The sequence below is a fragment of the Periplaneta americana genome, chromosome 16 (genome assembly GCF_040183065.1).
Source record: "Periplaneta americana isolate PAMFEO1 chromosome 16, P.americana_PAMFEO1_priV1, whole genome shotgun sequence".
Taxonomy (NCBI): domain Eukaryota; kingdom Metazoa; phylum Arthropoda; class Insecta; order Blattodea; family Blattidae; genus Periplaneta; species Periplaneta americana.
Window position 1 is genome coordinate 141,844,538 of NC_091132.1, and position 25,469 is coordinate 141,870,006.

The window sequence follows — 25,469 nt, forward strand, 5'->3', positions numbered from 1 at the left end:
TTTGACACTTGTATCAATAGGCACTTTACATGGCCTCCACAATCTTCGGATCTCAATTAGGCCGAAATTTAGTTATGTGCTTATCATAAAAAATGAATTTTCGTGGTACAGCCAACAACTCTACAGCAACTGAAAGAAGTTATGTCGCAAAAAATTGGGATCATTGCAAGACATTGTCCGTAAAATGTAGTGTATGGTACTATCACAGATAGAATGATATTTGCTAAACAAGAGAACGCGTACATATTCCCAATGTTTTATGAAATGAAATCCTGTTATTTGCGCAGCACAGGGATGTTTTATAATATTTTGAGGTTAATATTTCTCTTTCATTCGTGATGTGTACTGAAGCCAGTTTTTGATCATTTTTTAGTCTTCTTAAAGAATACATTAACCTGGACTTTCTGCGTAAGTTCGTGTACATCTCCATCATCATTATCACCATCATTGTCATCATCACAGTCATCACCAGCATCATCATGATTTTTTACCATCATGATCATCATCGCAAACAAGGTTTAGGCTCCAATTTGAAAATTTGGTCATTCCATCTTCTAAGGCTTTCGTAATAGATCTTTCTACATGATTATTCCATTTAAACCTCTATCAACGAATATCGTCCATTATATTGTTTACTCGTGTACTGGTTAGATTTATGATCGTGCGGTGTATATCCGACGAAAAGTCTCAGGAATCTCATTTGTTGTGCTTTTTTTATTTTGCGCAAGGTGCACAAATCTTAAGATCCAAAAAAGACAGTCATATCCCAGTTCCGCTCCAATGTCACGTTAGGAATTCTGTGGTGCGCAGTGAAAGGGACATATATTGTCATAAACTACAAAGTACAAATTTTGAGTAGAGCAAAAGTAAAATTTGAAATGAGGACCAACATCATTTGAAGCTTTGTATAATTATGGAAGAGGATAGACTATGCCCTTTATACCGTCTGAAGAAGTACATTTCTTGTATCCACGTGGAGGGCATAATTCAAAACCACCAATTTGTGACTTACATCCTTCTTACTTCGCACCGTCAATTTGTTAAAGTATTATTGCTTCCAAGTCTGACTGTTAATTTTACACAATTTGGGTTCAAAACAGAGCTTAAATATGTCAAGAAATATGCTATCTGTTTCTATTGCCGGGAGATTTATCTCCACTTGTATGCCAGGAATTGAGCTCGGGTCAGGTGAATTTTTTGCCAGAAAGGCAATCACTTGATTAAATAATATAGGCCTACTTGTAATAATAATAATTCATATTCCAGGTCCATCACGGATGTTTACGGATTTCTCCAAGAGTGGCTGTCGTGACTTCCTGCAATTCTTACGTGGTGAGTTACACTTCTTCGTATTATTCTTGTTTCGTTTGCTTCTACTGTTCAGTAGTTGTAATTTATAATTATTTATATACTAGCCGTACCCGTGCGCTTCGCTGCACTTGTGGTTTCAAAGAATTCAAGAGTTCAGTTGGATAAACCATAGCCTATTCACTATCTACAGTTGTATCGAGAAAAATGATATATTCTTGGACTTTGTAATAGCTACTAGATTACATGAATGTTCTAGATTTTACCTTTCATAATATATCAACAACGTAATTTCTGTTATTTTTTTCTTGGTTCCATGCAAGCTGAAAGTCGATGTTGAATATAACAGAAATAAACAATTGACTACAGAAGATACTATTTTAATATACAGAATGAGTAAAAAGTATGGAACAATGTTTGTAACATTCTTATTTCTAACGTTATGAAGAAACTATTTATACAAAAGTTATAGGGTATCAAAGAAGTAATATTTTAAACATGTTTTCAAATACTATGTTTTTCATTTATAAAGGGTGTGCCAATGAGTCTGTTTTTTTGAATGGCATCATGTACTTATTTCCCCATTTTTGGATTCGTCAGATCTCAGTACGCGCGAAATCATATTTTTTCGCCATTTATAAACTATTGTTTAGTAAAAATTACCTCTTTTGATGACAATGTATGTAGTACTGAAGAAAGGGAAATTTTAATACTTCAGTACATCAATTTGAGGAGGCTTTTGATTAAACAATTGCAGACAAAAGTAGAAACAAGTGAATAGAGCTAATAAAAGCCAATTAAATAACAATTTTATAGTATTTAAATTTATAATTTAAGAAAGATACATTGTAGGACATGCATCACTGAAATTTAACTGCAATAGTTATACCTTACAATACATGAAATAAAACCCATTAAATTAGCATTGTTGTGTTGTGTCACGTGTTGATTTCAGTCCACAAAAGGTGCTCAAAATGGCCCCCATTTACTGCCCGATAATGCATAAGTCTGTATTTGAAATTGTTTAATGTTCTCAGCAACAATGTTCGACTGATCTGCTGTATTTCATCCCTAATTTTTCGTTGTAAGTCTCCTAAGTGTCGTCGTCGGTCTTTGTAGACTCTTCACTTCAAATATCCCCATAACAAGACATCTAATGGGTTCAGATCAAAGGATCTTGGCGGCCACTCAATACTTTCTCTCCTCTCCATCCATCTTCCAGGAAATACTTGATTTAAATAATTCACCACCTCCCTTCTATAATGTGCAGGGTCACCATCTTGCTGGAATAAGATATCATCTTGAATTCCTCCTCCTTCTCCAGGGAATAAAGTAACACAAGCTAGAATTATTTCATTCTGCAGAAGATTCAAATGCAGTTCGGAATTTTAGTTGCCATCAATCAAAACTGGGCCTATAAATCAGCCATCAATTATACCAGTCCACACACTTATTTTTTGTGGATGTTGTGTACGATGTTCTGTCATCCAACGGAGACGATTTACATTACCGTTTAGACAGAAAGTAGCTTCATCGGAGAAACAAACAAGGTAATATCTGGTTGAGCATGTCCATGTCTTTTAGGGTTTCAGCAAACTCAGTACGTCTATGAAAGTCATCTTCATTGAGTTCTTGCAGAAGATGTACCTTGTATAGGTACCATTTGTCTGCCTTCATGGTCAACTGCAAGCTGGTGAGTCGATAAATGTGGGCTTTCTTCTATTGCTAATACAATATCAAGAGCTTTTTCATCTGTAATTTGTTTTGGCCTTCCAGACTTTGGCTTATTTTTAACACTTCCAGTTTCATTGAACTTTCTTAACATTTTAGATACTGTAGAATGAGTAATTCTCCTCCCTGGTACCTTGTTAACATGTTTCGACTTATTTTGGGTCATCTTCGGAACATGTTTCGATTTATTTTGGGTCATCTTCAGAAGAGTTCTGAAGATGACCCAAATTAGATCGAAACATGTTAACAAGGTACGTTAAAATTTAAAACAAGAAAGTTCTTATCATACATATTCCGAAGTGATGCAGTGTTAAAATTTGTGTAATCAAGATGCACTTGTTTCTGTTAGCTTTTGTCTGCAATTATTTAATCCAAAGCCTCCTCAAATGATGTACTGAAGCATTAAAATTTCCCTTTAAAATATGATTTTGTACGTACTGACACCTGAAGAATCCAAAAATGGGGAAATAAGTACATGATGCCATTAAAAAAAAACAGACTCATTGGCACACTCTTTATAATTGAAAAGCGTAGTATCTAAAAACATATTCAAAATATTCCTTCTTTGATATCCTACAATTTCTGTATAAATAATTTCTTCATAAAATTAGAAATGAGAAAGTTACGAGCATTCTTCCTTAATTTTACTCACCCTGTATTAAGTCTTACTTATACATTCCACATTCCCAAAGAGAAGAAAACTAGAAAGTCATGGGTTTTAAAGTGCATATAAAATACAAAATCAACGTTAAAAATGCACGAGTTTGTTCCAGTTATTTCATTCCGGAAGACTACGAAAGAGACTTAAAAATGAACTTCTAGGGTTACCAATAAAAAAGAAATTAAAGATAAATTTACAATTCGTCCCGATTTTTCCGGAACCATGCCATTATAGAGCTAACGTCCCATGTTGCTGATGAAAACCCTTCGGGACGCCAAGTTGTCCCGGTTAAAGGCCACTTTAGCGTTGATTCAATGATACGAAACTTAACTTATAGCGTCTTTCACACAAACGTTCTCATCTATGAATGACGCACCGAAGCTGTTCTTTTTGCTGCCGGTTTGGCTTTGCATTCGATGCACCGTGGAAAGCGAAACACATAGTACCGCATCTTGATAATGATGATGATTAATGGAGAAATGGTAGGAAAAACAGGAGTACACTGCAAGTACTTACAAGAACTACCATGAAATTTTATTGTCAAATGTTGATGACAGTGTAATAGTAACTTTGATTGACGAGAGTTAATCTAGTCGTGATCTAGTTCCAAGACGAATAGGAATGTGAATGGGAATTCTTAATTGTTTAACATCTATTTTAAACTAAAGTGATCAGTAGGGTAGTCAGTAATGATAAGGAAGCATATATATGAAATAATAACATATTTAAGAAACAAAGACTCGCATATCGTACAGTACTGTACTCCAACCAGGAGAAAGTCTCAGGGGAATGAGACGCAGCGGGGTAATGCTGTGAATGAATGTTGATGTCATAAGGTCACACACGTGGGCACACATCTCCATTGGCTAACTCTCAAAGCACAAACGATAACATTGATATACATATTTATACTACCCTAGTTACATAATTAGATCACGTTTAATCTCCTGGTCTTTTAATCCCTCCATACAGGAAATAACATATACAGGAGAGCACATGTTTTTTAACTGACGTTATAACGGTAATATTATCTATCTACTTCGCTCCAATAGATGACGCAATAGTAAGCACATTCCTTTCACGGTTAATCTCCTGGTAGGAGAACAGTAGGGACTGCAATATACTGTATAAACATTGAACCAATGTTTTCAATTTATAGCTATATCATATTAGTAACAATCCATAGGCAATTCAGTCCCGTCCTCTTCTCTCCATAGAGTCATAGACTATATTATCTTGTAGGATATAGGGACACGGAGCTGGGATGCGGGCAGTAAGGTACATATTTTCAGTCTCCGTGAAGAAGTCTTCATAATCGAATTTGGAGAAACATGTAGGAAGAACTTTGGTATCCCTGATGATAGAGTTAGGACCTTCAGTACTTGATATTCTAATAAGCATTGGCATAGTCTCCTTGGAGAAATCGTTTAGGACTGTGTTGTTTCACGTATCATAAGTTGAGATAAAATACCCGTGTGTGCTTTTTTTTTTCGAATGTGGTCGTGCCACGGATTTTTATCGTGCTAATAAATCTGGCAGCATCACCGAGTTTACACCCACAGACCTCAGGCCTGAAATCCGTTTCAGCCAGATAGATGGGAGACGAAATAAACATAAAAGTCAACATGGAGATGTGACCGCCACACAACGATTGGTCATTGCTGTACATAGCCGATATCTTCTTCTTTTTTTATTTATAAAATATGAAAATATTATCCGACATAATTGCTATTCTTAATTATTGACTCTAAAAACGAGATTTCCTAATATTGTTTTAGATTTACTTTCATAGTACTTATTTTGTCTTCCTTTGTGGAGGAGATATTTCGTGTGTATTATACTTATCATGTATTACAGGTATTTTTCAGAATTTTTTGCGAACACACACAGATATATATATATATATATATATATATATATATATATATATATATATGCCATCCTAGCATTTTAAACAGGTCGTTACTACGTCGAAAATCGTGCGTAATTGCCTTTTTATGGCACGCGTACCATATAAAGCAATGACGTATTTGCTATGACGTAATACCGGAACGCTTGCCATAATTGTATGTTTGTTATCGTTTCTACGCGCGAAGTAACAAGAACTGAAATGCAGGACAGAAGGTAACGTATCATATATTTCCGATCTTTAACAATTTTGTATCATTTTTGTAATATCACATAAAACAGTTCTGTGGTTCAGAGAACAAAATAAAGGGATATTTGTAACATAACTTGCAAGGTCATCCATTACTCTTTACTCAGTGCCAAGTCCAGGCGCAACTAATTGATACGAACATATGAAGACAATTTCTGCAGTGCTTGGGAAAAGTGACATAAGTCAGTTTCCACAAACCTTTTTTTTTTTTTTTTTTATAATTTGACAACTTACGGAACATCTGCTCGCTTGGAAAAAGAGACGTAAGTATTTCTCCCATTACAATAATTCATACAGAAAAAAATCAAATCGACATTAACCATTGTGAGTTGTCAATAAATTATCAAAAAAGGTTTGTGAAAACTGACTTATGTCACTTTTCCCAAGCACTGCAGATTTGTCAGTTGTAGATCCCGAATTGAATTTCTTTCCTACAATTTATAATAGTAAGATGCCATAAAGTGTTGTATCCAATTCGTATGACACTCGTGAAAATTGTCGCACTCACTATCGTTCATGCGACAAACATTCATTCATGCCATAATCATTAAGATTATCCAGTTGTTGCATAAATAACTATTATTGTGTTTTGTATAACAGATTTTGTTACATTATTAGTTACAATGATTGAAATGAACATATGTGCGTTAATAGAAACTGTATCTTAGTAGTCATTTCTTATGACTTGCATGAGGAAAGAGAAGAAAGGAACTTGTTTACTTCGCCGTTTACCTTTACTTATGTAGACAATAATAAGAACACGGCATATGCTAGTATGATAGAATGAATGTTGAGTGATAACGGGGACATAGATTCATGGAGGAAATGTGTTCCACAAATACTTCGCCAACCACAAATGTTAGAGAATCAGCAATCGAACCTGAGTTTCATTGTTAAGGAGCCTCTAGATATCAAGAAATCAATACAGTTTTGTTTTTTTATGCCTGTATTCATTCATCCAATTCAACAAGAAGGTTGCATTCATTCTATGAATTATTGGGTAATGGAAAAATGAGGTACGAAACTCATATGAGTGAAGCTGTTTCCATCTTTGAATGTATGAAAAAGGTAATCTGATTATGACCAATAGACACTGTGTCACCAATATAATTAATCACTTGCTTTACAAACGAAAGAAACAAATAGAAGAATATAGGTATCTATATAGAATACAACACTTAAAGAAACCCTGTCACTGAATGAGATGACTCCGGGCAAAGTTTATCGGACATTTCTCATTCATGTCAAATCTCCGACATCTCCATCATAATTGAAGCATTGTTGGCTGCTTTGGCGCTATGCACTGGCGTGGGTGTCGTATCCTTAAAAATTCAACTCTAAAGGGAGCATAATAAGTCCTGTAATTGTATCTCAATTGTGTGCAGGTTGATCCCATCCATCCGTTCATTTATGAGCCTGCGAAATGTGAATATCTTTTATCGATCACAGGAAAAACACTCCTGCATAGAATAAGAAACACTTCTATAAAAGATATTTGTCACATATAAACCGAGAATTATGTACAAATATACGACATATCATATTCTAAATAAAGGATGGGTGATTTAGAGAGTTGCAAAGATGGCAATGCAAAGTAAGTTATAAGAGAAAAGACAGCCAGGAAAAATAATTATAATGAATGACTTGAGAGGGCATATTTTCTCCTAAGTGACTGCTACAAAACAGTGACAGTCTTTGTGAAAAACAAATATATTTTTACTGAAATACTTCTACAATCATGCGATTCCTGTCTGCATGTGTTCTTAGGCAAGGTACTCTTCGAAATCTCCATTGTAATTGACGCAGTGTTGGCGCTATGCAATGGCGATAGTGCCTATCCTTCCCCATTATGTTCTCAGCCACTAGCTAAGTTCAGAGATTCGTCTTAATTTGACTGTCTTAGTGTTTCATTATGCTTCTAATGACACAACTGGATTGAAGAAGACTGAATAGCAAGAAGCCGTGAACTATCTCAATAATTGAGAGTCCAGTGGAACACACAACTCAGCATTATGCGGCACGCAGTCTGAAGGTTCAAACAATCTTAACTGCTGTAGTATCGACTTCTTAGAAGATTCTTCTCTTTCTATGTTTTTTTTTATTTAATACAAGGCTGTAGAGTTTATCTTTAGCCGTGATAATGACAACTTGCAATATTCATAATTTGGTGTGAAACAAGTAAACAAATAAACGAACAGTGAGAAAAGTACATAAATAGATCACCTCAGCAAGAATTATGGAATATATATATATATATAACATAAATGGAAGAGTAACAAATTTTATGTTTGGAGGGCCATCATCTTCTCTCTTGCTTCCCAATACTTCTCTACCAGTGTTGTTTCATTAGTAACATGTAGTATAATGCCATTATATGTTACATAACCGTTTTCCTCGTAATACTTGTGAACAAATTATACATTTAATATTCTCATCATATTGACAGCAAAAAAATGCGTCCTCCCATCCTACTTGGAACTTTCGTACATGGTTTTGAGAGAGACATATGCACTCGCAGGTCAGAGACAAATACAAATGGAACGGAGTTTGACTCCAGTGAGTGAGAGTGAGTTGGCGGAGGTTAGAAGCAAGCGAAATGCACAGCTATCACTGCGAGCCACAATGACTCGCGAGTCACGTTCTCGCCACTGCTGCTGTATTGTAATAGACAGGTATTGTAGTGTTATTTAAAATGCGTATGGAGAGGATGAACGTAAGACAATAATTGGACAGATGAATGCAGGGCAGGAAGAAAGAGAAATACAAGAGGCAGAAGCAGAAGAGATAATGCTAGCTAGTACATTCGTCTAACATCTCCCTAGCCAGAAACGAAGTCCTAGAAAATTTAAAGAAACAGGAGAAAAGAATGAAGCTGATTTCTGATGCAACGCTACCTCCAGTTGGTGTAGGACGTAACATCATAATACGCATTCTGGATGTCGACAGGAGAAAGGCCGACTTGCGAAACCTCATAGGAATCAGCTTGAGAGAAATGACGACGACTTGTACAGAATTGAAATAAAGGATGGAATTTTGAATAAACTGTATTGTAGGTACGTTCACTGACCTTTCAAAACTGATAGTGTAGTTAATTTTATTAACACCCGGTACGTAACACTTTCTTTCTCTCAGATCCGAATTTTCTTAACACGAGAACAGGTGCCAGGTGCAGAAATTTCGCTGAGGACTGCAGCAAAGAAGGAAGCCATTGGAAACGAACAGGGATTCGTCCTTTGTGCTTGCAAAAAAATTGTGTTTCGAAGTGGTGCTTGTGTGTGAAAAAGAAAATTCTCTGCAACTCTAAATGTCACAATAGAATGCCTTGTTGCAAGTGACTTGCGAGATAAAAAAATAACAACTTTGACACGAGAACAGGTGCCAGATACAGAAATTTCGCTGAGGAATGCAGCAAAGAAAGAAGTTATCGGAAGCGGACAGGAATTCCTTCGTTGTGCTTGCAAAAAAAAAAAAAAATGTTTCGAAGTGGTGCTTGTGTGTGAAGAAGGAAATTCTCTGCTACTGTAAATGTTACAATAGAATACCTTGTTGCAAGTGACTTGTGAAATAAAAAATAACAATATTTAGTTCTGTAACATAATTATTCGTAATTCAACATCATAAACTTATTTTGTGTTTAAACAACAACAATAACAAAAGTAACAATAATGTTCATGTGCAAGTACCAATTTCCTAAAGTCTTTTTAGTAATAAGTTATTTCTATATGTAGGCCTAATTGAATTACGTAAGTTAAAACTAGAATGTCGTCTGGTTTTGGTGGATTTCGCGTTCTGAAATCATTACAACGGGTTTTTACTAATAACAATCAGTTATTTATAGTTATAACTTAATTATTTTAATCAAAACTAGAATTTCCTAAAGAGCCATAGTTGTTCCTAGATGTAACTGAATTACTGAAGTTAAAACTAGAATTTCCTAAAGAGCTTTGTCAGAACTAGAATTTCCTAGAAACTTTGGGTTTTGACGGATTTCGCTTTCTGACTGTAGCAGTGACATGCTACTTTCTCAAATTGATTAACTAGGCTACGTTTTGACGATTGTCTTCATATTCACTAACATTGCCCTGAGTGGGCAATCTAAACTCCGTCTCAACCTATCACTAGCTGAAACCAATGTGAAATACCACGATGTGAGATAGGCAAGATGTCGAGCCTTATTAAAAATTACACAGTATATCACAATCACAACGGCAAAACTTCCGTGGATTCGAATCCACGCGGTTTTCAGACTGTACCTTATACGTGTCATATAGCATGGCTCACACTACATAAACTTAATTAAATATTGGCGCTGCGAATAAGATCTACATAGAAGTGTATTTCGAAGAGGGAGTAGACTCTACGTGCTTTGCTGCGAAGAAATTCGTCGTAGTAATCAATACTGGTAAAAGTGCGGCCAACTTTTTCCCCAGATAATCAAAACTTTTTAAATTGTCGAATAAAGAAAAATCTGTGTATAAAGGGAGTAAGATGATGAGGAAATGAAGAAATTAAAACTTTGAAGCGAACACAATGCAAAGGAAAGAAAATACTGTCACCGCGTTATAAAAAGTGAATTTGATTAAACTGGAGATAATTTGGGTAGTTGGACGTAACTTGTTCCTATTGTTGAACGATATGCATCAAGAGAAGTGTTGAATTTGGGATTTACTATCTAGTCTTGTCATTGTCCACATCTTGACCTAAATTACTTTACTTACATCTGTTAATATTGTGATTGCTACTTATAAACCTTCTAGTGCTACTTTTGAAGTTATTACTAGTACTGTTACTGACAGTGCAGTTTGCTTTTACAGCTTGCACTACCATTGCTGTTACTGGTAATGCTACATCTGGTAATTCTATTGTTATTTGTGCTTCCACTAGTATTGCTAGTACTGTTTGTACTGCTATTGACATTACTGGTTGTACTGCTATTGACATTACTCCTTGTACTACTGTTGTCATTACTGCTTGTACTGCTATTGACATTAGGCTACTGCTTGTACTATTATTGAGATGAATGCTTGTACAGCTAATTATATCACTCTTACTACTAGGACATAGTTTCAGAAATACTGCTTGTACTGCTTCCTCAGTTGACACTGATAGCCTACGCCTTCCACAGTTGACATTGTTACAATACTCGCATTTACCACTAATGCTAAATTTGCAGTTGCCACACGTATTTTTTCGTAATAAACACTGTTATACTGTACTATTTTCCAAATTCTCAGTAGTGCTGCTTTTGGAATTGCCATTAGTAGCCTACTACTTAAGCAATTGTCTTGGTAGGCCTACTGATTTCGGAATAACTACTAATACTGTGCTGCTTTCTCAATTTTATTACTGCTAGGCTGCTAGTATTAATACTTACAAATGGTTTTTAAGGAACCCGCAAGTTCATTGCCGCCCTCCCGTATGCTCGCCATCGGCCCCTATCCTATGCAAGATTAATCCAGTCTCTATCATCATATCCCACTTCTCTCAAATCCATTATAATATTTTCCTCCCATCTACGTCTCGGCCTCCCCAAAGGTCTCCTTATTGTACGGTTTCGTAACAAGCTTATTTTTTACGGTGGTGGGTTGTTAGCCCTTCGCCCAACCCCCAAGCTGAAGGCCGTCTTCTCTCTCCGCAACCTGAGGACGCGCTATGCCGTGGTGATAGGGACCCACAATACATGGGTTAAAACTAGCCATTAATTTTGCATTTAGGCCTACTTCTCATATGACTATTGATTTTTCCGTTACTATTTCCGGCTGCATTGTTAACATTATAGAAACAAAATAAGCAAAACACAAATCTTAACTGTCCACCGCTGTGGAGTAACAATTAGCATGTCTGACCGCGGAACTAGCGAGCTCGGGTTCAAAACGTGGTTGGGACAAATTAACTGGTTGAAGTTTTTTTCCGGGGTTTTACTCAACACATGAAGAGCAAATGCTAGATAACATTCGGCGCTGGACCTTGGACCCATTTTGCTGGCTGGTTCTTGAAGGATCACATAATAGAAATATTACAATAAAACTCATACAGGGAGTTACGGGCATTAAAGTTTAATTGTAAGTTTCGCGGGACATCTGGTTTAAACATTGAAAGGCATGTGAACTCACACCTGCTATATAATACCCTCGCTGCCTTTCTTGCAGCTGCGGAAGGGGTAGCGACGTGTGTACCTACGAGCAAGGACAGACTAAAGCAGTGGTCGTCAGCACTCGCTGAAATAGGTAAAGCATAAGCGGAGCAGTCCCGTGTGCACCGTCATGCAGCAGGAAGAGATAGAGAGCATACCCGCTAGCAGCTACGAGTGCACTATAGTGCAGTGTGTTCTCCGCGGTTAAGCGACTCTAGCCCCTTGATGCTCTATGCTGATGACGGCTGGACTAGAGCGAACAAATCGCTGCAGCGAGTACTCATAGACATGGCTGTCCTAGACCATTGGGATGACTGTTTATAGTTTATTGAATTATTGACCAACAGTTATATATACATGAAATAATTTAATAAGAGAATGAACTTTCGCATTCTTACCTAATTCTAAAAGTAATTAATTTATTTTATAAATTTTAAGACTTAAATAGATGTCTGTAATTAATTTTGCTCAAATAAAACGGCTTTGTGTAAAAGAGTGCTTCATTAAAGCAGTGGTTCCCAACCCCATGGAGTGTGTCGCGAAATTTTGGAATTGAAAAATAAATTTTAAGCCATCCAGAAAGTCTTTTTACAACGAATTTTTTATTTACAACGAAGTCTTTGATATGATAATTTTATTTTAAGACAAACTTTGTCAATGAAACAATGCTCAGTTTAATTTTTTCTGCCTGGCAATAATTCGAATGAAAGTGAACACCTGAAACAATGCTTAGTAATTCGTTTACTCTTCCCACTTTGTAATAAACAAAGTTTAGAATCGTCAGAACATATTGTTCAGTTTGGGTATATACGTGTGAGCGCGACTAGGCCATTTTATCAAAAGTGCTGTATTTAGATTTTATCATGGACAATTTTTTAATTTGAAAAAGACAATCTGAATCAAGTTCTGGGTTATATGACGGCAATTCTAATTCAAATAATGTGAACGAAAATTCCCTTCAGGGTTCACAAAAACGCACCGCGTTCCGTAAATATAGTGATGAATACTTGCAATATGGTTTTAGGTGGCGTGGAGATGAATGTAAACAAAATCCCGAGTGCAAATCTAGTCTTTCAGGTGAAGCTCCCTAAAATTCAAAATCCCGAGTGTCTTATATGCGGAAATGTTTTGTCACATCAGTCGATGGTGCCGAATAAACTAAAAACACATTTAGAACTGCCGTTTTGAACGTCATACTTGTGTGAATTAGCATTTTCTACCATAAAAATAGTGAAATCTAAACAAAGGAACAGACTGCTACATCTTGAAGATGATTTACGTGTGGCCTGTCAACCATAAGGCCACGTATAGGTAGATAAACTCTGTGCAATCCACAAAGCGCAGTTTTCACATTATTTCAAAGAGATGGGTTTTCAAAAATGATAATAATCTTTTATCAGATATCCAGCATAGATAGGTTGGGACTTTTGACACATATCTTTTTTTTTTTTATAATGCCACTCAAGTTGCTGGTTGCTTTTTTAGAATTTTCGATCGCTTATTAACGTCGACCTATCTACAACACTGGATGTCCGACACTACATAGAAGTTATAGGTACTTTTTTTCTAGCAGGACCGCGCTGGGACGGCGTTCCGGCACCTTTTTGTTGCATTCTTAATCATGGAACTGAAATATGTGTGAATAACTATGTTTTTAATATAATTTTTCTAGGAATTCCGCTTAGACCTTGAAAGTCTTAGTTGGACGAAAAGAAGGTTAAAAACGACAAAATTCCCGTGCAGTGAACAGTAATAATCTCCTCGTCCGCTATAAAATATTCTACACAGAGTTCCACAACTTTTACCTCCAGAAAAAAAAAAACACTATTTTCATTGTTAATAAAACCAAATAAGTGTGTAGCGATAACGTAGGCGTTCATTAAAGTGTGTCGTCAGTCAAAAATGGTTGGGAACCACTGCATTAAAGATTTATTTGGCTAGAAAGTTCTTGCATTTTATCCTTCAGTCGATTAATTTGCACTCATTTGTCTAATAATTGATTTCTCCTATCGAAATATTTCTCAGTCTATACTGTTTAACCCTATCGTTTGTCAGATTAGTCCACGGAATAAAATAAATCACAAAGAAGAAAGTCTGCCGATTCTTGAAGTGAAGCACTCTTGTATGTTGCTAATTTCGAATAAAGATCGATTAAATTTTCACTGAAATTAGTATGTTCCATCAGTCTTACTAATAAACAGTGTATAGTTTTTATACGAGATTTATGCAGAGTTAAGACAGAAAACGTTACTAATAAACCGTGAATAAGCTATGGACGTATAAACAGGCTGTAACTATACAATGGGAATTGCTTTGCAGTAGTTATATACACGAAACCCCTTGTTTAAGCGTTGTATATAGCGAAAAAATGGCCGCCCCTCTAACAGCTGTTCGTATCGACTGTCATTTTACAATGATGGTTACCTTATAACCACGGAAGAACAAACCAAAGATCATAGAATTATTAGAATAATATTGTTGTAGCTTGTACTCTTTGACCAAAATGTAGTGTGGTAATCGATTAGAGCCAGTTGTACTATCGATATTTAACATGCCACACTAGAGCGCTCTACCGGATGCAGTAGAGAACCTCAGATATTCTATTACCTTTCGTAACGAAGTAATGACGAAACTATGACGTAGCTGTGTAACAGTTATACACGACGTATGTAGTGATTATTAGTAAGGAATTTAACCACGACTTATAAACGAGCTACTCATTGTATAAGTATAAGACAGTTATACGTCTGTATATAGAGTTTTTATTAGTAAGACCGCATGTGTTTAACTCTCGCCAATAATGACTTGTATATACTAAACGTGAACAAATGTCATCCAGTATTTGAAGAGAAACCATTCTACAGACGACTGGTTGTCGGAAACCACTTTTTCACTCTCAGGGATGCTGAAAACGCGCACTTCCGCATTAATATTGAAATACTTTTTTTTTGCATCATCACAATACTTTATCTTCAAAGTGCAATGTTTAACCAAAGTTTAAACTGTATAAATGTAAATAACGTCAATGTTATAAATAATATGTATAATACTTAACTGTTTACAGCTATAATAGGCCTTCAGTCTTCAGATCTTCAGTAATTACTTGTTCCGTAAAGTGTTCGTCCTTGATATTCCTTGTCAGTGTGCCCTCCGATTATGGGTATTTGGAGTCTTTAAGGACCTCTGCTTTTTTTTCCAAGTAATCCTATGGTTTATATATTATCACTTGATTGTAGTCATTAAGCACTTAAATCAATATTTCTTCTATAAAAACATGACATGTATTACTCTAATCCTTATTCTTTGCTGGGCACATTGAAGATGTTACATATATGAGCACTTAGGGTCTTTGATAACTCCAGTATTTTTACAAGAAATCCCGTGGTTTTACATTATCACTTCATTGTAGTCATTAAGCACTTAAATCAATATTTCTTCTATAAAAACATGACATGTATTACTCTAATCCTTATTCTTTGCTGGGCACATTGAAGATGTTACATATATGAGCACTTAGGGTCTTTGATAACTCCAGTATTTTTACAAGAAATCCCGTGGTTTTACATTATCACTTCATTGTAGTCATTAAGCATATAAATCAATATTACAAATGAAAATGACCATTTCTTTTATAAGAACACAACATTTATTTCTCTATTCCTTATTCTTTGCTGGGCACATTGGAGACGTTACGATTATGGCACTTGGGGTCTTTGGGGTCTTTGAGAACCCCAGTATTTTTTACAAGAAATTCTGTGGTTATACATCATCACATCTTGTAGTCATTAAGGATATAAAGGTCTGCCTGATTGGTGCAGTTGGTATAGCACTGGCCTTCTATGCCCGAGGTTGCAGGTTCGATCTCGGGCCAGATCGATGGCATTTAAGTGTGCTTAAATGTGACAGACTGACGTCAGTAGATTTACTGACATGTAAAAGAACTCCTGGGGGACAAAATTCTGGCACACCTGCGACGCTGATATAAACCTCGGCAGTTGCGAGCGTCGTTAAATAAAACATCTTATTTTTTAAGGATATAAATCAATATCGCAAATCACTATTTATTCCATAAGAACACAACATTTATTACGTTAATCCTTTTTCTTTGTTGGGCACGTTGAAGAAGTTACGTACAGTAGAATCTCCATTATCCGTTGTAATGAAAGGGGTAGAATAAACGGTTAATCGAAAACAATGGATAATCCGTACCATAAAATATTTTCGTAAATTAAGTGAATAATACTTGACCTTTAGGAATTTCCTCCGTAGTCTTGTGTTTAATACGCTAGGCAGTGGATCAGAAGTTCACTAATTTATGTTCGGTTGTCAGCGACGTGTTTTTAAGGGGCAAGGAAACTCCTTGTAAAGGCTTTCAGCGGAAAGATAGGAATAGTAGAGGTCTCATGTTGTAAATTTACACTTTATGCTTGATTCTTATTAAATCGAGCACAGTTGTAATATCAGTTTCGTATTCTGATGCAATATGAGCCACAGTTTCTCTTTCCCCAAATCGCTAAAGTATTTGCACTTTTTTCGATACTTAGTACCAACACGTTTTCTTTTGACACTTATGACATACATTTTTGTCTTGAAGTTGTAAAGTACGGCAACTTGAACAGTATACCAAACTGTGTAAGTGTAAAGACTTGTAATAACACTCCAGAAAAAAATACGTACTAATATAACGTACAGTAGTACCACAGTCTAGTATATACAGTCACGAAGCTCAATACGTAGGGAATGTGCATCCATAGATAGTTGCTAACCACTAGGATCGCTACTATCGCCTCATTATGTAATCTATTAAACATAGATACTGCCATGTACATAAATTGTTTTTTAGTTTTTTCCAGTCTAACATTAGATTCAGTCAAGTGAAAATTGTATCTTGTATTATAATTATGATGATCAGATCTGTGATACTAATTTACTATTTTTTTTTACCTTCAGCAAAGAAGTGAAGATGTAAAGATTAATAACAGTCAGAATAGCCTCATTTATGAATAGTGACTTACAGTGCTCATCATAAGTAGAATCAGTTAAAATACGTAAGCCTTTTTTTTTTTTTAAAGGAGAACATTAGATACACCAGAACTATTTCCCCATACAGACATACCACCATAGGATATTATACTATTGAAGAAGGTAAAATAAGCACTTCTTACATATGTTTGTCCACACCTGTGGAGTAACGGTCAGCGCGTGTGGCCGCGAAACCAGGTGGCGCGGGTTCGAATCCCGGTCGGGGCAAGTTACCTGGTTGAGGTTTTTTTCCGGAGTTTTCCCTCAACCCAATACGAGTAAATGCTGGGTAACTTTCGGTGCTGGACCCCGGACTCATTTCACCGGCATTATCACTTTCATTTCATTCAGACGCTAAATAACCTAGATGTTGATCAGCGTCGTAAAATAACCCAATAAAATAAAAATACATATGTTTTAGGCACCAGTGATTTTAATTTCCTTAATAAATAAATAGCCCCTGAGAGTTTAGTACAAACGTAATCAATATGTGGAGCCCAAGATAATTTGGGATCCAGTACAATTCCTAAAAGTTTAGCAGATGGCTGAGAGTTGTAAATTGTGGAATCAGTAATGCACTGGTAACATATGGTTGTGTATTACCGAGAAACTGAAACAAGATGACTGTGGAAAAGGGAATATCCTTATAAGCCTTTCTTATCTGTAGTAATGTCACGAGAGGTCTGAGATTTATCTGGGAAATCTCAGACCTCGAGTGACATTTATTAGGACTATTTCGTGAATAAAATAAAAATGTAAATAATATATCCCTAAAATTCGATCACAAAATGTTAATAATTGTATATTAACGAATACTTAACCTATTCAGACATTGTGAAGTTGAAATACTCTTAGATGAATATCGATTACCAGTACTGCAATAAAGAAATTCGATGTTATTATTCACTAATACCAATTGCGAAAAGCGAAATGCAGGTTTAACAATGTTAATTGCATGTGCTGCATTTTTCTCTTATTATTATAACATAAATACATTTTCATTATCTGCTGAAATCATAATTTAATTTAACAGTAACAGCGGGGACAGCTATATACCAATGCTTATGTATTCACAGGGAGACATGTTGCTACACAGTGAAGCCATCTCTGTATAGATAGGCCTAATTAAAACACGAATTTTATTACACCATACGGAAGGCAGTTTGAACAAAGACCTTATTATTACTATGCAAGGTCTTTGGGTTTGATATGCGATGATGTTACATAAATTTGAACATCTGACTTTCTATTAATTGTTTAATTTCATTCACAAAATACGAATTTTATGGGCTACAATTATAGGTTAAGTTACTCGTACCTGTGGGGGCAGGACCAATGTGAGCTGTGCCTTATCTCGACCGTTACAATTTGTGCTACACGAAAGCATTTTTTTATAGCTCGACAAACGCATTCTCGCTGTAGTGTGTAACGGAACTAAAGTTGTATGTACACAGTTCAATAGTCCAATCGCGTATGCGTGCAATCTGGGAAGGATATTGAAAGAATCAAGTTTAAAATGTACGTAAGATGCATGAAGATTTTGTGTCTACATGGTGCACCGTTTTGAACGTCGTCTTCACTGCGTAAATATATTAATTAATATTAAATATCAATCTCGCATTCATTGTTTTAAATTTAAAAGAAAAGTTTAACCGTGTAGTTGCATCTTAATATATTCATGATCATCAATTTACGGGGAAACAGCTGGCGACAATGACTAAACAAAAGAACGACCTTGCGATATATTGATAGCGATAAATCTAGCTGCAAAAATTGTTGCAAGTGTGACTGTGTTTGGTTGGAATTCAAAATTTCATTACACTTCATTGGTCGAAAATGGAATGACGTCATATAAACGAAATAGTCACCAGAATTCTCACTTAGGCACTCCGGAACCTGAATTGATATCTCCGGGTGAAAGGCTTATGCCCAAATAGTTCTGTTGGTGCTTCCAAACATTGATTGAAAACGCATCGCTCTGGGCCGAGTTTGAACCTGCGAATCTCGACTTTAACGACAACACGGTAACAGAGGTCGACGTGTGCAAAATGTTTCGTTTTCTTTACCGCCTGGCATTTGCAGTAATATACTATGTCGCTGCTAGATTGAATAATTAAACACTTGCACCCTTTTTCCACTTGCTGTAATTGCTTCACAGATTAGTAGAGCATGAGTTACGATATTGCTTCTGTTAGTAGGGAAAATGTCATTACGCGCAGGCCTGCTCTCAATTCATGAGGCAATTTGTTGACGCGCCAAACAAGACTCACTTCAGCCAGCTTTTGACTCCAGGAATGGCTCTTGACTGTTATCATTTCTGCAAATCATGGATCAACCTTTCTTTCGCGTATACTTCCAGTACAAAAGATACACTTAATGTCTTCGCTATTACTGTAACTCCAGTGAGCTGGGTTTGATTCCCCAACGAGGAAAGTGAAGATTTATACCGTCTTTATAGGGATTTGGTGCATCTCTGTTCTTAAGGCCAGACGCACACCAAATCCAGCATTTTATCTGGCATCAATTTTTTTTTGCGCGGCAGAACGTTGCATTTCGATGCATTTGGTGTAGAGCAGCGGTGGCGAAAATGTAATCGTGCGCCTAGCCACTGTGTAACCTGCAACGTGCATAGCACCTATGGAAGTGAAGCAACTGTCTGACTTATTAACGGATTTTAATTTTCCTTACGTCAAGCACTTAAATATAATTTTATACAGTACAAGGCTACAAACTAATGTTTAGTACGTGTAACGAAGAAAGAAATGAACAATATCACACCTAAAATTAACTGTCTTCAGAATGTCTCTGCGACAGAGTTACGAAATCAGGAATTATGTCACTTACTGCCAGTCGTACTTGATCACGAAGGTATTTGTCTGTCAATCGTGATCTAAATTAAGTTTTTACTATTGTAATTGTTGAAAATAATTTTTCACAAACGTAAGTTGTAGGGAACATGGCTTCAACAGAGCAAACGAAAGAACGAAGCTTCGGATATTTATTTTTTGGCAAAGATTTGAAAGTGTAGCATTTGTCAAGTCCTTACATCTAGCTTTCATTTAACATGACATAGTAAATCAGTGAGTTCAAATTGAAGAGCTAACCGCATTATTCGTACATCTGCTGAAAAAGGATCGACGTACAGAGATGATGATGATCATGATGATGATGATGATGATGATGATGATGATGATGATCACAACAACAATAACACTTAACATTTAATGTTTCATCAGATGCCGTTTTATGTTATACAACCGTTTTCCTTGTAATACTTGTGAACAAATCATACATTTAATATTCTCATCATATTGACAGCAAAAAAATGCGTCCTCCCATCCTACTTGGAACTTTCGTACATGGTTTCGACAGAGACATGCCACTCGCAGGTCAGAGACAAATACAAATGGAACGGAGTTTGACTCCAGTGAGTGAAAGGGTGGGGGTTGGCGGAGGTTAGAAGCAAGCGAAATGCACAACTATCACTGATAGCCACAATGTCTCGCGAGTCACGTTCTCGCCACGGCTGGTGTAGAGAGATGACAGTTGCGAGACATTTTGACTCTCAGTGCGAATATAGTTTTCATATTTCCTACTAGTTGTGAGATTTCGAAGTGTTTTATTGGTTGTGAGTAATAGTTTTTGTTCAATTAATGAGTTGCAAAGGATAGGGAAAGAGAAGAAGTAGATGTAGCCGTTCTTCTGGGGCACTTTACGAGGGATAAAGACAAGGGGCCCGTTTCACAATGCTAACAAATTACAAATTAAAAATTTACAAATAACAAGTAAAAGATTACAAATGCTTGTAAACTGTGTTTCACAATGCTATCTTATTAATTTGTAAAGTTTGACGAACTTTACAAAATCAGCTAAAGGAATTTACAAATAAGCATTATTGGTTATACAATATCGCCAACGACAGTTTACAAATATCGCTAAGGAGCAGAGCTAAAGTCGCTGTATTTTTACCACTATCAACACATAATATGTCTTGTACTAAAATAGATTATTCTAAGCTTGCTGATTCATATTTAACCAACAGATAATATAAAGTATTGTTAAAAAAATTAAATTATTTAGATTTTTATATATTGGCGGCAGTGGAGTTTAGTGGAGTATACCAATACGTTGATTGGTTGGTCTATTACTTAAATGACCATAGTTAGCACCAAATTCAGTCAAATAAGTAAATAACAGATTTGGTCCACGTACAAATATGCAATTCATAAAATAATTACGATGTCTAAACACAAAATTAGGTTCCTTTTTTGTGTTGATCCATCAGTATTTATTAATGTTGCATCCATAACCTCACAAACATTAGTGAACCCAGCACCAGCATAAAAATCCTGTGCTACAGTAAATACCATTTGCTGATCAAAAACTTGCCTCGAATTTAACTTCTAACAACATCAACTACCCTGTGGACACTTTTACACACTGATATTTTATAAATCCCGTGCTTTATCTCTTAACGCACGGAACTGACGGCTAGTATGCAACCAATGCAAAAAAATACAGTTCTCGCGTTGAGGTTAGGGCATCACTTTTTCCTTTCGGATATTCGACGTGATGCCCCGTATCTTGTAGGAGAGATTCCAGCGAAACGGGACTCGAAACGACTTCAGAATATCGCGTAAGTAGAGTCGTTATTACTTTATTGAATTATTTATTTTTAGTACATTTTATTTTTTTTTAAATTTTATTGGGTTATTTTACGACGCTGTCTCAACATCTAGGTTATTTAGCGTCTGAATGATATGAAGGTGATAATGCCGGTGAAATGAGTCCGGGGTCCAGCACCGAAAGTTACCCAGCATTTGCTCGTATTGGGATGAGGGAAAACCCCGGAAAAAACCTCAACCAGGTAACTTTCCCCGACCGGGATTCGAACCCGGGCCACCTGGTTTCGCAGCCAGACGCGCTAACCGTTACTCCACAGGTGTGGACTTTTAGTACAGGGGACTTCTTTTTTAAGTGCGAGTATTTATTAAATACAGACTTCGTATATAAATACTTACACGGTATTCTGAAGTATAGCGCGGAACTCATTCGAAACCTTTCATAATTTCATACAATGATACGAACGTGTTATTCATTCTTGGTCGCAAAATTTTACGTATATGTCTTTGTTTGATTAACATGAAAACTGATTTAGTTTAATTCTTAATATTATCCAATTACTCAAAAATTTATTTAATAAATATATTTTTATTGTATTTATTCAGAATTTGTTGCAATATAAAACTTTGCACATTTCAGAACTATTGTAAAAAATGTGCTAATTGTGAAACAAAATATTTGTGAAGTGCGCAAAATTTAGTTTGTAAAGATTTGATTTCCTCTGTAAATTTCAACATTACAAACAAAGATTGTAAACAGAAGTTTACAATTTACAAACACAGTTTACAATTTACAAAGATTGTAAACATTGTGAAACAGGCCCCAGAAAGAGATTATTGGGTTCACCTAATCAGTAAAACAAAAAAAAAAAAAGCAGTTGTTAGTTTCGTTACATAATTCAGAAATGACTAACAGCTACTATAGATCTAGTGTAACTATGTTTGATCACCTTTCGGAACTTGTTGTAAACAAGATTAGGATAAGGAATACAATACTCAAGGTCAAGTAACTTCAAACACTAAAAGAACAAGTATGACACAGTTCCACAATCTATTACGCACTGGCAAAGGCTGTAGGGGACAGATCACAATGTTTTTTCCTGTCCTCTCGTATGCATATGCGCAATTTGAAATGTCGGAAGTATATTTGTTGCGAGACATCCGTCAGCACAGCATCGCCCTTTGTTGCAGTGCGTTGCAAAAAGCTGCGCAAAGCTGTTGCAACCAATAGGGAACACTTCATTTTTTATGTTATGGCAGCCGATACGTCTGCAACATGTTGGAACAAAATATTTCATTTGCGAGACAGAATGCTGCATTTGGTGTGCGCCCGGCTTTCCCCCTCCCTCTCTTTCTCTCTCTATATGAGGCCGCTACCTGAGCTCTATTGTGCGCCACTGGGATGAGTTGTAGCCCAACAACCACACCCATGCCGAACCGATCTAATCCCCAACACCCTAACGACCAGTCCCGCCATCCTTCTAAGTCCGTGTACCATTCCACCCCAACAGCCCCCCAATTCCCCCCTCAAACGGTCTGAGGTGTACGCCACTCCTTTCCGTCTGGCCAACGGTCTGAGGTGTAGGCCACCCCTCCCGTCGGGAGGGGAGTGGGTTCCGCTGCTCGGTCACAAGCTACCATGCTTTAGCATATCCATGGAGGCCGGCCGAGAGCGTCAGGAGCTTCGGATGGTCGCCGCAGGCACGATCTGAAAACCAAGAAGACAATCGGAATGATAAGGAAAGGATGATTAGCGGGGAAGGAAGTGACGAGAATGAGTTGGGTTCCATACGCCTGATAAAGTTACCTGATATTTATCCATAGGAGTGAAGCAAAAATCCCGAAAAAACCTCAACCAGGCAACTCGTCCCGAGGCGGGAATCGAACCCTGGTCTGCTGAGTTCGGGAGCGAACACGCTACCAGGGGACCACAGCGGTGGACGCGCCCGGTCTTAGTCGTCTTGTATTGGCTCAAAAGATTCACTTAAGTATTACTGCCTAGTACTAATGCATAATTATATCAATAATTAGTTTAACGAATTGGCCGCCGGCGGTAGATCAGCCTGTAGCGCGTTTGGCTGCCGATCCGGGGCTGCTCTTGGGTGTGAATTCGATTTTCGCTTGGGCTAATTTATTCGGTTGGGTTTTTTCCGAGGTTTACCCAACTGTAAGATGAATGTGAGGTAATCCATGGCGAATCCTCGGCCTCATCACGCCAAACACTGTCTCCAAGTAACCTAATAGTTGAAACTGCATCGTTAAATAACTAAAAAAAATCATTGATCTCATTGAATGATCTAGCCATTAATTATTTTTCAACCTATGACTCTCGAACCGAAATTTTTGATCATTTATAATGCGCTTTCAGTATCATCTTGTCACTTGCCTCTTACACATCAAAACCGGTCGAGGGCGATGGATTTTAAGGAAGCGATAAAACCCCTAATTTGAGTTTCTCCGCAAGGGAAATCAAGCGGTGTGTCCCTTGTTATAGATTTATGCCACGTAAGAAAACCCTGTCAATGATAAAGGGCTGCAGATGAAATTGATCGGCCATTTCTCGCCCACGTTGGATGTGATACTGAATAACATCTGAACTGAAAAGCGTCGTTAAATAAAATATCACCGCTGCACACATCGTTCCATTGTCCAAAATGTTACTCCCATCCATATGAATGAAAATTAATCACCATAATCAGTGTATATTTTACCTTCAACAATAACTAAATGTGTATAATTATGCTGGAAAGAATGTTATGTGAAATTATCTAGACTTTGTTTTTACCTTCTGCTGATTAGAGAAATTTTGGCAGAGACTATCGTACAGACACAAGGATTAATGTCGCATTGAAGGTTAATGGCGATGAAACTAATGTTAAATCGATCGTAATATCGGTTGGTTTCTAGTGCTATTTCTAATTGAATTGTCTGATAGATGGCACTATAAAAAGGGCCATACATTAAGTAGGCTACTCGGGATGAATGGATGTGCAAGACCCCGTTGTAAATTACTTGGTTACTGTTCTGGAATAAAAGTACTGAATCGTGATGCATGTTAAATCCTTGCTGTTTTAATTCCGCGATCACGTGTAAAACACGAATTGCACTTAATGTCTTTGTCATGTTCACCCATTTGTGTGGGGACCTAGAGGTGATGGCTTCCGATCAGACGTAATTAAGTTACAATCTTTTACAGATTGTGTGATATTTTTATCATCAAAGGGAACGCATGGCAGATTTTATCGGAGAACTTCTTTTGGTCTTAATACACTTTTGCTCCCATATCTAAATACAGTAAAACCTCGTTTTAACGTTCTTTCTTTTAAATGAATAATATAAAAGACGCGGTAATATATTTGAATGCATTTGCGATTACTGTACCCGATTTAACGAAATATTTAACATTTTCCAAACGTTTGTAATCGATTTCTGTAGAAGAGGTGGTCACACCAATTAGCTAGCTAGCTCACATTGTGTGACACTAGCAGCAATAAATTGCGATCGATAGCAAGTATCGATATTTCGATTGAAAGTAATCTTGTAGAAATTATATTGTGCCTTTGCATATGAAAATAGTAAACTTAATTACTGTAATTTTAGAAAAAAAAAACTATGGTTGCGAAATTTGGACTCTCACTTTGAGAGAGGAACAGAGGTTAGGGGTGTTCGAGAATAAGGCGCTTAAGAAAATATTTGGGGCTAAGAGGGATGAAATTACAGAATAATGGAGAAAGTTACACAACGCAGAAGACTCGCATTGTATTCTTTACCTGATATAATTAGGAACATTAAATTCATACGTGAACAAGAAAATCGCCAAATTTACACAAATTT

At 36.6% G+C, this 25,469-nt stretch overlaps 1 protein-coding gene across 5 annotated transcripts in view; it reads left to right on the top strand.

The window, feature by feature from the left end:
* Window positions 1-25,469, top strand: part of Tpst (tyrosylprotein sulfotransferase) — a 1,264,187-nt gene that overhangs the window by 519,679 nt on the left and 719,039 nt on the right. For all 5 annotated transcript variants that reach the window (XM_069813113.1, XM_069813114.1, XM_069813112.1 and 2 more), the window contains one exon: window positions 1,267-1,332. The gene's annotated coding sequence lies outside the window, so the exon portion shown is untranslated. The remainder of the gene's footprint in view (window positions 1-1,266; window positions 1,333-25,469) is intronic.